At 28.3% G+C, this 14,795-nt stretch overlaps 1 protein-coding gene across 6 annotated transcripts in view; it reads right to left on the bottom strand.

Annotated features, from left to right (window-relative positions):
* Positions 1–14,795, bottom strand: part of LOC107456278 (cytosolic carboxypeptidase 1) — a 77,729-nt gene that overhangs the window by 57,955 nt on the left and 4,979 nt on the right. Inside the window, exons 1-2 of one of the 6 annotated variants that reach the window (XM_071178730.2) lie at positions 8,460–8,526; positions 8,281–8,345 (exon numbers count right to left, since the gene is read on the bottom strand). The exons of 2 other annotated variants lie outside the window; for them this stretch is intronic. The gene's annotated coding sequence lies outside the window, so the exon portion shown is untranslated. Of the gene's footprint in view, positions 1–8,280; positions 8,418–8,459; positions 8,599–14,795 lie in introns of those variants that run through there. 3 more of the 6 variants (XM_071178728.2, XM_071178726.2, XM_043039432.3) reach the window with 3 other exon arrangements.

Raw genomic sequence — 14,795 nt, 5'->3', positions numbered from 1 at the left:
GGGGCGTGGGCCCCACGTTGGGAAACACTGCAATAAGGTAAGTAAACGATCTTAATATTCCATCAGTAATTGAAAACAAGCTCCCCAGCTGTCTTTAGATTAATTAAATATAGTGGTATTAAAAAACATTGCAAATCAAATGCTTATGCATAAATTACACATTATAAATCAAATACCACAACCACATATAATTGCTAAAAAAACTCCAACAAAGATCGGGAAAAAATGGCAGGGTCTGTTAACGACATGATACGATTAAACAAGGGATTTAAATCTTATTCTATTTAAAAATGTAAATATAAAAGCTACTTTTTATAGCGAGTTTTTAACATAGTACGATCCTTAAAAATAAATCTTGAGTTACAAATTAAATGTGACAATGTTTGACAACAAAAAGCAAGTTAAGTCGACAACACGAAAGACGAGCTTTAACTGAAATTTGTCAGATACCAAGCACGCCTCTTCTGCATTGTTCAAATTTCATGAATAAATTGAACAAAAACTAATAAGAATATCAGTTCAAAGCTAATACAGTTGTTCTAGAAGGCATGCCGAATGTAAATAAGTGCTGAAATAAATTACACTTTCAACAGATGATACCATTCGTTTTAACTTGGCAACGAACTGAAACATCATAGAGTCGGTGCAGCATAAAGTACCTTTATTTAGATTTAATCGCTCTTGAAAACCATTAGGAGAGTTAGGAAAGAAACATTACCTAGATGTAAGAGAAAAGAGAGTTTGGAATGAACAGAAAAAAAAAGATACTTAGTGCAAGGGGAGTCGATTGTGAGCACCTTACGCTCCAGTCACGTTTTCCTTGCACTTGGAGGAGAATCCGTTATAAATAAACTCAAGGTTCTAACACAAACCCAAGAAAATGGTGTTTACAAATGGCAGCAAAAAAAGAAAAGAAAACACCAGTGAATTTTATGTAAATGGTTTCGATTTCATTTCAATGTTCCCAAATGTTAAATTTAAAGCTTGAACAAAAAATAACATTATAAAAGCATCGAGTACAAAAACGCAGAAAGATAGTTAAAGTAGTTTCACCATAATAACAAGTCAAAAAGCAAAACTATTTGATGCAAAGGTAATTTAGCATATGTTAAGCAAGGCCTGCTATTTAATAAATGTAGGTCCGTTAGCGAACCCTTTACAATTTATTTTAGCTTTAAAAGAGTAACCTTCACAAATTATTTCACCGAAAAATAAGACCCTTCACAATTTAGTTTATTGCTAAAACGGATCCTCCACAAAATGTTATGTTTTAAATAACGGTCACTTCGCAATATTTTTCGATATAATTTCACAGATTGATACCTCAGAAACTTCTTTCTTCAAAAATGAGAGGCGATGTCTTAAATAATTTATAATTTAAAAATTATATCCCATTGAAAAACTTGATTTTTATGTTTCTTTCACAAAAATCTTATTTTTACACATTCACTAAAATAGGAAAACAGCTCAAAAAATCCTATTCAGAGCAAATTTTAGATTCACAAAATAAGTAGATGAGTACAAAACGTGGCCTTTCACAAAAAATCAAGATGATGAAGGAAAAAAAAAAAAAAAAAAAAACAGGTTTAACGTGACATTCTACAAAATCATTATCCTATTTTCACAAAATTATAAGTAGATTTTTTACAATTTTCAAAAACAGAACTTTTTACAAAAAGACTAACAGACTCCTGCTAAGGAAATAAATAGCTTATCTCAATGTTTCTCCCTTCTACATCTGCTCCAGACCTATCTATCACGAACTTTATTATTCCGTTACTATGACGATTGTTCGTTAATTTCAATTATTTAAATACAATATAAAACAGCTATATATTAAATAATAACATTTCCCATTTAAAAAAAAAATTTATATTTTATTTGATAATTCTTCTTTGTGTTAACATATAAATACCATATCCTAAGGAGCTTCACCTTAACTCCATTAAGGGACTGTCAGACTATATAAACAAAGTAGGCGACCCAAGACAATGGAACTAGGAAAAATTGGGCTTGGAGCATGGTACAGAATGCAACAAATGCAGAGGTGCCACATATCTGACAAGCTCAAGCAAGAAGAAGAAGAACATATAAATATCAAAAACCTATGTATTTTTTATTCCTTTCGTTTATGATTTCCTAATATCAACACAATATATCAATGCATTTGTGATTTCCTAATATCAACACAAATACTTTATAATAAACCAGTTAGATCATTCAATAGCAGTCTCCGTAGAGTGTTCAGTGGCGCTGGTTACCAATAATTTCACAAAGACGTGATTTAATTTGATTCGGCTCTCCTGGTTCATAACTACTAAAGTTCAAGATCTTCTTATTTTAAGTTGTTAAATAATTTACTTGTGAATAGCATACATCCTATCCTTCTTTATTTTCTTTAATTTAATTATAACTATCACTCAACACTCTCTGTTATTACTAATTAGTCCAACAGTCAGTATTAGTCAGTATAAAATAGATAAATAACAATTTAAAAAAAAACATTGTCAAGTTAAAAGGGAGAGAAAAAAAAAACTGTTTATATCTCAGAATACAACTTATTTTAGAACTCAAATAACATACAAAGAACGATTCTTATCACTTGGCAGAGAGAAGTGACAAAATAATAAATGCGTCACCTGTTTTGATGGAAAACGCTAAACATCTGACAACATCAAAAAATACTGTATAGCAAACAAAACATAATGATCATTGCTCTAAAATATATTAAAAATTCATTAATTTTACTATTATAGTTCGATTAGAATTTTAAAAAAAATAATATAATCAATTTAAGAGATCTAACGCATAATTAATCACTTTAAAAGACTAGACCAAAGACACAATTTAAGAATATTGTCATTAGCGTCATTTAAGAATGTTGTTTTTGGGATCCATATAGCCAGCTTCTAAAATTATCATCCATTCCCAAGATAATAAGTTAAAATAACTAAAATCTCATTATTTAAAATAATAATTGATTCTAAACTTAATAATCATTTATCGTTAATTATGAAATATCGTATCCAATTATATCTAAGACGGGATGGGGAGGGGAATTAAGGTTGTCGATCACGGAACCACTAATTATTGGTTTACAAATTTTTCTGATTTATTTATATACTGGTTCGTTTAATTACTGATTCGCAGACTCCCATACATATCCTCATTTACTGATTTGCCGATTGTCTGATTCATCGATTCATTGCTACGTTTCACCTCCCGCTCTCTATCATTCGATATTTCAAGATCGTTCACACTAGCATTTGCCATAACAACTCTAATGTTTTACAGGCAAACTTTTAAAACTTAAAGTGAACAATTTAAAGTTAACAATCACAAAAATCATGAGTAAAATTATACTAATTTAACGAACACGGAGAAAATCTTAAAATTTTTTTATCTTTTAAAATATGTAAACGCAAAAAACAAAATGGAAGGTCTTTTAAGTTTGATATCAGGAACTTAATTTGTGGTTTTTTAATCACTCAAATAATAATAATAAGAAAATGAACACGTTATGCTTGGCGACATAAAACTTAATTTGCTTAAAAAAATATGAAGATGGCAATAAAAAAAATCAACATGATTGTACTCAATTAATAATTACCAACTTCGTATCTTTTGAAGCAAATGACGTTTTATATCATCAAGTATATCTTCCTGCTTCAGTATTCATTTAATGAACAAGATGATAATATGTCGTGATTTTAAAGAGATTTTGATAAGAGAAAAATGAAACCTTTTTTAAGTTAATCTCTTTTGAACAAGCTTACATATAACGTTTACATACCAAGGGATTGTGTTAACAAAAAAACAAAAAAACTTTTTTAAAGCAATGCAGACTTAGTAATAAAAGTTAGCCAAAAACTGGTATTAAGAGCATTTACAATACAATTTTTATCAAATTGCTTTTGAATATAAGAGATTTTTTTCCCTTTACGAACTATAATATAGAAAATTATGCTGTATGTTAGTACTTAATTACTAATGCAATGAATTTAATACGATACTGAGAGGTGTCTTGAATGCAACAATAACTAGAAAATTGCAGCTGGAACTCAATATTTTAGAAAATTTAACAAAACTGAAAACTGTAACAGTTCTTTCCATTTCATAACAGGCTGGTTGCTACAAAACATAATTTTTGTTGTCTCCTGTTCTTTAGCATTATATTACATACTAATTATCCCATATGTGCTCAGTACCTTTTTAGGGACTGATGTAAAAATGCAATAAGAGCTTTTTGTGCATTTCAGTATGTTTCTTTCGAACTGCACCGAGATACACAGCTTATATTACCAAACACTCCATTCATAATGGGAGTTTTTCATTCAGGCCTGATTTGAGAGCAGTTCTTAGACATGTCACGAAAAAAATGGTTAAGTTTAGTTTTATAAATTAATTAATTTGAGATCAACAAATATTTTAATGAATACAACTGCTAGAATTTTTCCTTTAAATTTTACAGAAATTTAGATTTTGGTGGCTTTTGATATTTTGCAAATGAGTTTTAAAATTTAAAAATATTTTCTATAAAAAAAAACATTCACAAGTTGTTTTAATAATTATAGCATGTTTTTACAAAATATTATTGCAATATTGCTCCAGGGCAGAATGGGTTACTAAAATATTAGAAATCTCTATTCCCCGCTCAATGCACTCTCTAACCCTCAGATAATCACTTAGCTTGTTTATTGGATACAGTGCTATTTTTGTCCAGTTTGGTATGAATGATGGTACTCATTCCCTTTTACAATAAAGTTCTATAAATGTGCAACAAAAACATCATGCAAAATCTTTGATTTATGTATATTTTGATTTAATTTATATACAAATCAAAACTACTCTGATGTTACATTCTTAACAAATAATTCACATATTTTTTTCTCAACACACAACCTGAAATTCAGGTATTGACAGACAAAACAGTTTAAAACATATAAAAACAAAAGAAAATGCATAAAAACCAAAGAAAAGGATTAGAAAATGATAAAAAGTACAAAATTAAAGTTATTAAAAATGGAGGTAATATTCCAGTGGTTAAAAGAAAAATGATTAAAACAATGAGCAACCTCGTCCAACATAAGTAGAATGAAAGAGGGATTGCCTGAAAGTTTACAAGACTTTCCGACATACACAATTGTAAATTTGGAGGTTTGATTTTATACATATGGCTGTCAAATAATTTTCAAAAGGTTTTAGAAATCTCGATGACAAAAATCAGGGAATTTACTTTTCCTTTGAAATGGGAAATCAGTTTGCGCAAAAAGTTTTGTTGATTTGTTTTAAATGACCACTGAACATCGAATTCAACAATTTATTTCAGTCATTTAACATTGATTTCGTAAATTTGGAAAGTTAGCTTTGACCTTTAAACAAAACTAAGCCAAATATTTGAATAAAAATAAATTTTGTGTAATACAAAAAAAAAAAAAAAAACTATAAATACTGCTCGAACAGCAATAAGACTTTACCAGAAATTTAAAAAAAGAAAGGAAAAAAAAACTACAATTTATAAAACTTGTTAAAAGAGATATTCCTAGTCTACTTCTGAAAATATTTCATCAAAGCAATATAACTGAGACATAGCATATTAGAGTATGAAACAGATTCTAATTTAATTCAAAATGGGAGTTACTTACTAATCTATCTAGCCTTCCTTTAAAAAAATTTACATTAATAAAAAAACTAACTAGAGCTGCTATTAAGTAATTATAGTAATAAATGACATCTAACTTTTAAATATAGTCAACATTTATTATTCTACATACAAAAACAGGTTGTAAAATTAGTTATAAATATTTTATTTTTGCAATCACAAACAAGCATACCTTTTTATCAAATATTAAGATCCTAGAGAGTCCGCTTTCATAATACAACTACAGTACAGAACCCGTTATACGGAAATCAGAAAATCGGAGAACCAAAACACCGGAACGAAATTCGATACATTTTCGCACCATTTTTAAAAGAAAAATTTTTTTTCCTCGTAAGATTTTAGGATTTTTTTTCTTTTTTGAAAGATGTTTACCTTACCATCATTTTGGAAATAATCATTCCTTCATCGTTTTTTTTTTCTTTTTAAGATTATTTCCAAAAAAAATTTTTTTTTGTTGTGATTAACAATAAACAAACGGCTTTTTGTAGCGATTCAGAAAACCGGAAAAATCAGTTATCCGGAATAGCGATGGTCCCGATCGTTCCGGATAATCGGTATTGCATTTAATTTAATTTTATACAAAAATTTTGTAATTTTTAAACTTTATCTAGATGGAAAAAATCATCATCTTTTCGAGAATAAAAGCAAGTATGACATGCAAGAAATGCTTTCAATATTTCTTATCGAATTATTTTTATTAGTTTATGTTTAAGGATATGTAAAGGTTTTCAATTTCTTCCAACTGTTCAAAATTAATAATTTTTATATAAAGTTAAATACAAACAGTTTGTTTAACATTAGAATGTGTTAACGAATTTTAGATTATACTTTTGTAGGGTGACCAAGTACCTAATAGCCCTATTACCACAATAAATTAAGCATAACTAGAACCAATAATAGTTTCGCGATTACAGTTTTTCAGCCACCAGAAGCAGAATCATTTCGAATTTAGAGAAATAATTTATAGTCATCTTTAAGAATAGATTATGCAGTATATTTAATATTATACAATTAATTTGCCTTCCATAAAACAAGACAAAAATATTATTTTTCAGTAATAAACAAAATTTCTATAAGAATTGACCACCAATTTTTCCACTTATCTTTATATAATTTACCATTTTAACTTCAAGATAAGATTTTTTCTCCTGAATTTTTAATGCATACAGATTTCTACAATATTATTCACAAGATTTTTAATATCTATTTATCAAACTTACGCACTTTTACTCTTATTTAAAATCTTTACTAGCCAGTGTTCGAACTTTAGTACACATAATGGTATATAAAAAAATAAAGGATTAGGATTAAGGGAGTTTGATTTGATAATGAGTATGATAAAAGCATGGGCAATTAATTTCAGAAATAAAAAAATAACAAGCTTTACTAAATAAAGAATTATTTATAAACAAAGTAGTTATTCAAAGCTTGAACAACTTTTGCGACTGTAATAAAGATCAAATCACATGCAAATTATGTACCCTGTTTAACAAAAAAATACAATTTTGTATTTATTAATGTTTTTTACGCTATTGAAAATGAAAACCCTTCTTTTCATTTAAATTTTATACTTTTTTATAAGATTTTATACACAATATCTTAAAATTATTATTATTTTCACTTGTCTCAAGAACTGCAATAGTTGATAGAAGCATGCTTTAAAAAACATAATAATTAAATAATCAATATTATTATTATTTAATAAATTTTATGTTTTTCACTGTCTGGGAGAAAGAGCAATAATAAAATTTTCAACCAATCATTATTTAAGTAATTGTGGAAATAAGTGACTAATATACTACTGTATGCATCGAATGTAGAGAGAGTGGTAATATATCTTTTTACCGAGTTCAAAAATGGATAAGTTCACTATATTTCAATAGTTTTTGTCTCTTAAGATGTTACCTTCATTTCATTATTTAAAACCAAGTAAATAAACAAACAAACTGTAGTTTAACAAAATCTAATGGAACTTAATTACATTTCAAACATTGGAAAAAAATGATTAATTGGGTGCATCTACTATTTTGGCATTTTTTATGTTCTTTAAGAAAATAATCTTAGAATGGAGATTTTTCAAATAATATGAAACCTAGATAGAAATAGGAAAATGGAAGATTTTATGCACAGAATAAGTTTCAAAATACATAACCCACTTCACTCTTACCCAAACAATAAAAAAACCCACTTATCTCATATTGATGAAAGTATAAGTACCATATGGAAAATTAAAAGAAATTAATCAAAATATATTTTAAACAAGGAATATTATAGATGATCTAGTTAAAGATATGAAGATAAAAACCTTTCCAATTCAAACATTCCCTATCCTAAAGAATATATTATTTATTATTGACTTTTAGAGTAATAAATATTTAATATCATGAATTTTGAAAGGAAAATGGCATTGATAAGAATAAAAAAAATATAAAAACCTCATATTCTACAACCTTTATAAATTTATTAAAATCGAAGACAAACTTAACATTGGATTTTGGAGGAATTCCAAGGAATTAATATTAGAGTAAAGAATTGATTATGAATCAATGCAAGTTTTAAACATTGAATGTCACAAAATATTGTAAGCGTATTTTAAAGAAAAGAAAAATGGTAAATACCTTCATAAATCTGATATATTAAATTCAGAAAATCATTTTGTGTCAATTTCTTATTTATGCGGGAACTGTCAAAACAAAAAATAACAATGCTTAATTACTAACTTAATTCACTTCATCAAGAAATCGAAACTAACCAGAAGATTATAGGGTAGAAGCAAATTAAAGACAAAATATTTTACCACATGAGTCTGAGTGGGGAGAAATTAAGCATTCGTTTGCAATTTTTAGTATAGGAAAATCATTAAAACAATATTCTGCTAAGAATAATCTCCTTAAAATAAACAAAAGCACTGGCTTGACAGCGCGTAACCGCATTCTGAGAATTCTCACTGCATACAGTTGCCACGCCTCTAATCGCAAATCGAGAGTCACCACCAATCAACTTTTCATATTTCATCGTTTCATCAACAGCTATCAGAGTTACTTGAACCGCATGCAGTAAGATTGACCCCTAAACTGATGTATGGGCCATTCTCACTGCTCATTGTACGAGAGCAAAAATCAATGAGTTTTTCGTCGATAATTATATTTCACATTCGCGATCGCAACGCTCGAGTACGCCGTCTAGCGGGAGCCTGTAAATATCAGACATTAATTTATCACGTTTTCATTTAGTTCCATCAAAGTCATTGACAGAATCAGACGCCATTTTTTAGCAGCAAATAAGAAACAAAATTTCCCTAAGGAAATGGCCGAAGAACTTGAAAAAAATCTCCAGAATATTAGTAAATCTTTCAGGAACAGAACACGCCAAACATTTGAAGAAAAATTCCAAATAATTTTTAATTTCTATTATCAACAAACTTGCAACTGATGACTTCCGATTTCGGATACTGTTACAGATGTGTGTATTAAGGTAAAATGCATTTCTTCTGTCTTCAATTCATTACGAATTAAAGTGAAATCAACATTGCTTTCGTCATTCCAGTGAATAAATATGAATTCAGAACATACAGAATTGTAATAGTTATAGCATATTCTTCTTCGTTATAGAATAGTATATATTTCTGTATCCATATAATTCAGAAAACAACAATAAAAAATTATCCAAGTTACTTGAAATAGTGCCATTTGTGCTGATTCTTAATTAATTTAAATCGTTTTCTTGGTAAGTACTTTTTAGTTTTGAAAGAATAAGTTCAACTAGAATTCAGCTATTCTGTAGTTAGCTACATATTCAAATTCATATCAATTATAAAATTTTGCTGTGTAGTATGTTATCTAAAAGTAATGAAGGGATAAACTATGTATCTATTATTTGAGAATAAAGTTTTCAAACAAGGAACTTATCATTTTGGAATTCTCCGGGAATCATAAATCAGGTAAGTGCAATGATTTTTACAATAAAAAATTTGCTTGTAAATATTTTTTTTTTTTCATTTGATGATGGTTCTCTACGGAATGGTTTTTTACGTCTGATTAAGAACTATAAGAATAATAAAAAAAGAAACAATATGAAAGTTTTTATTTCAATGTTAAGAATTCTTAAAATCGTTTTTTTTATCCTAAGAATTCTTTATTTTCCGTTTTTTAGTTTATAATTTTTTGATAAAAATTGTTCTCAAAATACTTTTGAAAAATTAAATGGTATAACATTATGTGTTTATGTATACTTCTTGTATATTCCAATGTTTGAAATAATATGATTCAGAAAAGTATGGAATAAAAATTCGGTACTTACTTATTAACGCCACTGCCGCTACAGATTTGGCGGTTTTTAAGTGCCGCCAATCTACACTTAAAATTTTTGCGACAATTCATAAAATAAAACACTTTATTTAAAATCAAAATAGTTAATCGGATTTCGGTGGAAAATGAGCCGATATAGAGTTTAGCATAGATTCAAAACAATCATATCGCCATATGAACTCTGATGAATAAGATTCCAAATGAAATAACATTTCCAAAACGTACGTTTACCAAGATAAAGTTTTATGTTGTGGGAATTGGTACATTTTCGTTTTTTCGGTAAAATATTTCCCTCCTGAAAAAATAAAATTGCATCTCGTTTTGTTTTTGGCAAATCCCAAAGACGAATTTTCGTAGCACTAAAAATGGCGACAGAAAAGAATTGTTTTTTTGTTTTTGTTTCGTCAGCATTCTTTATTTTACGTTTCTTAGTTTCTAAATAATGATTTTTATTGAAACTTGAAATTTTTTGATAAAAATTGTTGTCAAAAAACTTTGTTTACAAAATTAAATTTCATAAAATTATGAGGCTTATGTATACTTTTTTGTTCATTTTAATTTTTGAAGTAATATGATTCCTAAAACTATAGAATGTAAAGTTTAAATGGGCCTTTCATGTTATATCATTAAATTTAGTAATACTATTTCTCGGGCATTAGGTTTTAACTCTTGTAAGAATATACATATTTTTTTCTGTTAATGTGCAAATATTTTTCCGATGTGTTTTGGATATTCCTTCTCTAATAAAAAGAGATACCATTTTGTTTTCGGTTATACAAGAAAGAATATCAAGCATTTTTCTTTTTTAAATTTAATAAGCCACATTAAAGAAGGAACGTTGCAATGCTACATGCTACATTAACGACGTCTCCAGAGTAACTGAATGACGGTTCATATGGAAATCGCAGGTATGCGTCTCATACAACAACGCCCCCTATAGTTCGTTGCGATCGCGAATTCACTTAGCCCAGGCCTTTAGATATCCAGATATCTAAGAAACCAGGCCTTTATATAACATTAGACCGGTTCTTGTTCGCATCCCGAGAAAACGTCTTCCGAAATTGATCTTTTATATCAGTCTGTTATTGATTTCCTTTCGCAATCGCAACGCTCGAATACGAACTCTAGCGGATAGGTTATTTCCAGGCTTTCATTTATTGAGTTTTCATTTAGGTTTATCAGAATAATTAGCAAAGTAGGATGCCATTTTTAGCAGCAAATTAAAAAGTAAACTTTCCTTAAGAAAGAGACTGTAAAACTTGAAAACATGAACTGGAACATTGGTAAATCTTTCTGAAGCAGAACGCACCCAACATTTGAAGAATAATTTCTCAATAGTTTTTACCTTTTTATTATCAACAACATAACCCGATTTCGTGATCGCAAGTTGTTGGAGATGTGTGTATCACGGTAAAATAATTTTTTTTTTTTTTTTGTCTTCATTACAAATTAAGGGGAAGTCAACATTCCTTACTTCATTCCAATGAATAAATGTGATTTCAGAACGTACAGAACTGTAATAGTTATAAAATATTCTTCTTCTTTATAGAATAATATATATTTCTGTATCTATATAATTCGAAAAACAACAGTAAAGAATCATCCGAATTACTTGAAATAGTATCATTTGCGTTGATTATTAATAAATTTTTATCGTTTTTTGTTAAGAATTTTTAATTTTGAATGATAAATTTCAACCAGAATTAAGCTATTCTGTTTTTAAGTTACATATTGAAATTCATATCGAGATCTTGCAATTATAAAATTTTATTGTGTGGTATGTCATCATAAAGTAATGAAGGGATAATCTATGTATATATTATTTGGGAATTAAGTTTTCAAACGAAAAGAGAAAGAAAATATTAAGAGACATTCTAAGAAAATATTAAGAGCGGTAATTGTGAAACATCCTGCAAATTGCAAATGCCATGTTGACTCGACCTTTGTTGTCTAAATAAGTAAATCACTCAATTTAATGTAAAACTAAAGGTCCCCATTACCTACTGGGCGACAAAATAAAACGATTGGGGATTAAAAAATTATTAGTCAATCACCAACCGATCACAAATTTTCTTCATCAAAAGTACGCAAATTTTTTTTATTATTTTGTTAATAGATATGAATTTATTTTGAATATTTTGCTAGATTCTGAAAATAGCTTTCTTTTACGCTTATTTCTTAAATTTTTTCTTCGTTTCAGAGATTAATCTTATAATGTTTACCTTATTTTAAGAAATTTTATTTTATTTTAAGAAGTATTTTAAGAAATATTTTATTTTAAGAAATGGCTGAGCGGTAGCGCTTCGCGCTGTCGTGTCACAAGTCCCTGGTTCGATCCTGGGGTCGGGCAAGGTTGACTCAGCCTTTCATCCCTTCAGTGGGTCGATAAATGAGTACCAAGCATGCTTGGGAACTAAACACTGGAGGTTCCGCGTTCGGCTGACTACCTGACCGGAACATCTGCTCCTGCACCCCAGAGCCCAAGGTCAAGACAACTGAGATGGGCACAGTAGTAGATGGGCACACAAATTTTTATAAAATTCAATCAAATTATTTTTTGTTTTTGTATTTTCATCTTATTTGCATCAGGAGAAATCCATCATCTGTAATTTTTATTTTTTATTTTTTTACCTATTTTTTTTTCTTTGTTAGTCCCCTGATAGCCTAAAAGGTTAAGTCGTATCCCTCGATCGACACCGAAGCATCCTTTCTCCTTCAATTTATTAATATTTAAACTTTATTTTTGCAATCGTTTCTAACACTATTTCATTTCGTCACATTAAGTACCTAATATTGTTATGATGCACTCTGTTTAGTTCCTGTCCGATCTGGCTTTAAACATCTATGATAATTATCTTGGTTTGATAAGCACAGGTTCCACAATTATGTGGTGCCCTAAATGACTATTTCCCCTTCCCCCTTTTTTTTTTTTTGGTCAGATATTTTTTCCATTTGTAATTTTCCCTGCGTCACTAGCATCTTTTATTTAGTTTTTTTTTTAAATTTGAAGCAAAAAAAAGTCAAATCTGCTATTTAAATTTCCTTCGATTGAAAATTATTTAGTTTCATATTCAAAAGTTCATTGCAAGGAAAACAAAACGAAAGTGTGTGTATAAGTATATAAATAACTTAATGAGTTTCTAGACAAATTTAATTTATTAATAGAAGTAGGAAAACCAAAAACGTTGTTGCAACAACTGTTAATACAAAATATATACTTTTAACTTTATTGGGCCGAGTTCTAATTACAAATTTCATATATCAAACAATTAAAAAATTATGTTTCATATTGAAACCATTCTGTTTAATTTTGAAGTATGAAGGATGTTTGATAAAATGATTTAATTTCATTAGACCTGATATGACGAGCCCCAAGTATGGTCGGTGCATTGCCTTAAAGTAGTAGTTAAATTGAAAAATATGCATACTTTGTAGTATTCAGATCTGTTGAAAATATTTTCATATTATTTATTGTGGTGTGAAACCTTCCAAACTGACTTTTTAAAAATAATCGGAAGCTTACTTTATGAAATTTTAAGCAGTGTTAAGAAAAGTTTGTCATCACTCTAATTTTTCCTGGTGTGGGGTACCCACCAAATACCCACGTCGTGGTTATTTGGTGATGTATATTGAGGCGAGTACGCTGAAAATATATATAATTAAATTAAAACAGGAAGACCAGAAAGAACTTCAAAATTGTTTTAAAAAATGCAATATGAAGCAAAACAAAGGAGTTAGATATTCGACTTCAATCCATTCCCCCCCCCCCCATTTATTTAAGTTCAAGTAAATGCAATTTATACTATAAAATTTCTTGCTACTCAGTAAGCACGCATTTATAATACATTTGAACTCATTTTGATTTTAAATGCAGTTTTTAATTAAAATTTTATGTTGAAACATTTTTATAATTATAGGGGAATAGTATTTTTTTTTTAAAAAAAAGGACATGCTCCGATGCTGCAACTCATTATGGGAAACTAAATTTTCTTTATTAAAGTTACTTTTAACAGTTATTTTAACGGAAAATTTGAATTAAGAACTTATCTGTATCAGGAAAAATAATATTAAGAATAAAATAATAGTAGATTACTCCAACAAATACATTTAAATGGATAAAATTGAAGAAAAAACAAGTAGCTAGAATTATGAGGTAATATTAACTTTTATAAATTTTATTTAAATTGCTAACAAACATTTTAGAGATATTTTGTTTTATCCTATGTTTAAAAAAATGCAATTGTAAATGTTAAAAATCTTGTGAATTGTAGTAATTATTCTAAAGATAATTGTTAAAAGAAATGACATGTGTCGTTAAAAGGTAAATAAGGTTTTAAAATATTGAAAAATATATGACACAATCATTAAGGGTTGCTGTTATTGACAACTGCCGATAGGATCTTTAAGAAATTTTCTCATGAATTTTTGATTTACAAAACACTGTCTTTCCAACAATCAACTAATTATTCTCCATAGGCAACTTGTACCAGAGCATGTTTTGAAGCCCAAAGCTTATCATTGAGAGTTACAGAAACACTAGAATAAATGTGACATAAAAATAAAAATGGGCTAGAAATGAAGTAATCGTCCATTTCCTTGTAAGAAATCGTTGCAATCTGTTAAAATAAAAACTGCAAATAAGTGTTGTTACACTCCAGCAGAAATCTAAAATTAGAGAAAACTGAAAGTGACATTTTCTTCCTTAAGAGGAACCTTCTTAACAACATTGTGATACATCGGTCAAGTTTAAACATTTTTTTTCCTAAATAAAAAATAACTTAAAAAATTTTTAATCACCAAGTAAAGCAGACAAGTAGGAGAAAATG

This window comes from Parasteatoda tepidariorum, chromosome 6 (assembly GCF_982258835.1).
Source record: "Parasteatoda tepidariorum strain Cologne lab strain chromosome 6, Ptep-v5.0, whole genome shotgun sequence".
NCBI lineage: Eukaryota > Metazoa > Arthropoda > Arachnida > Araneae > Theridiidae > Parasteatoda > Parasteatoda tepidariorum.
This window is presented reverse-complemented; position numbering and strand designations above follow the sequence as displayed.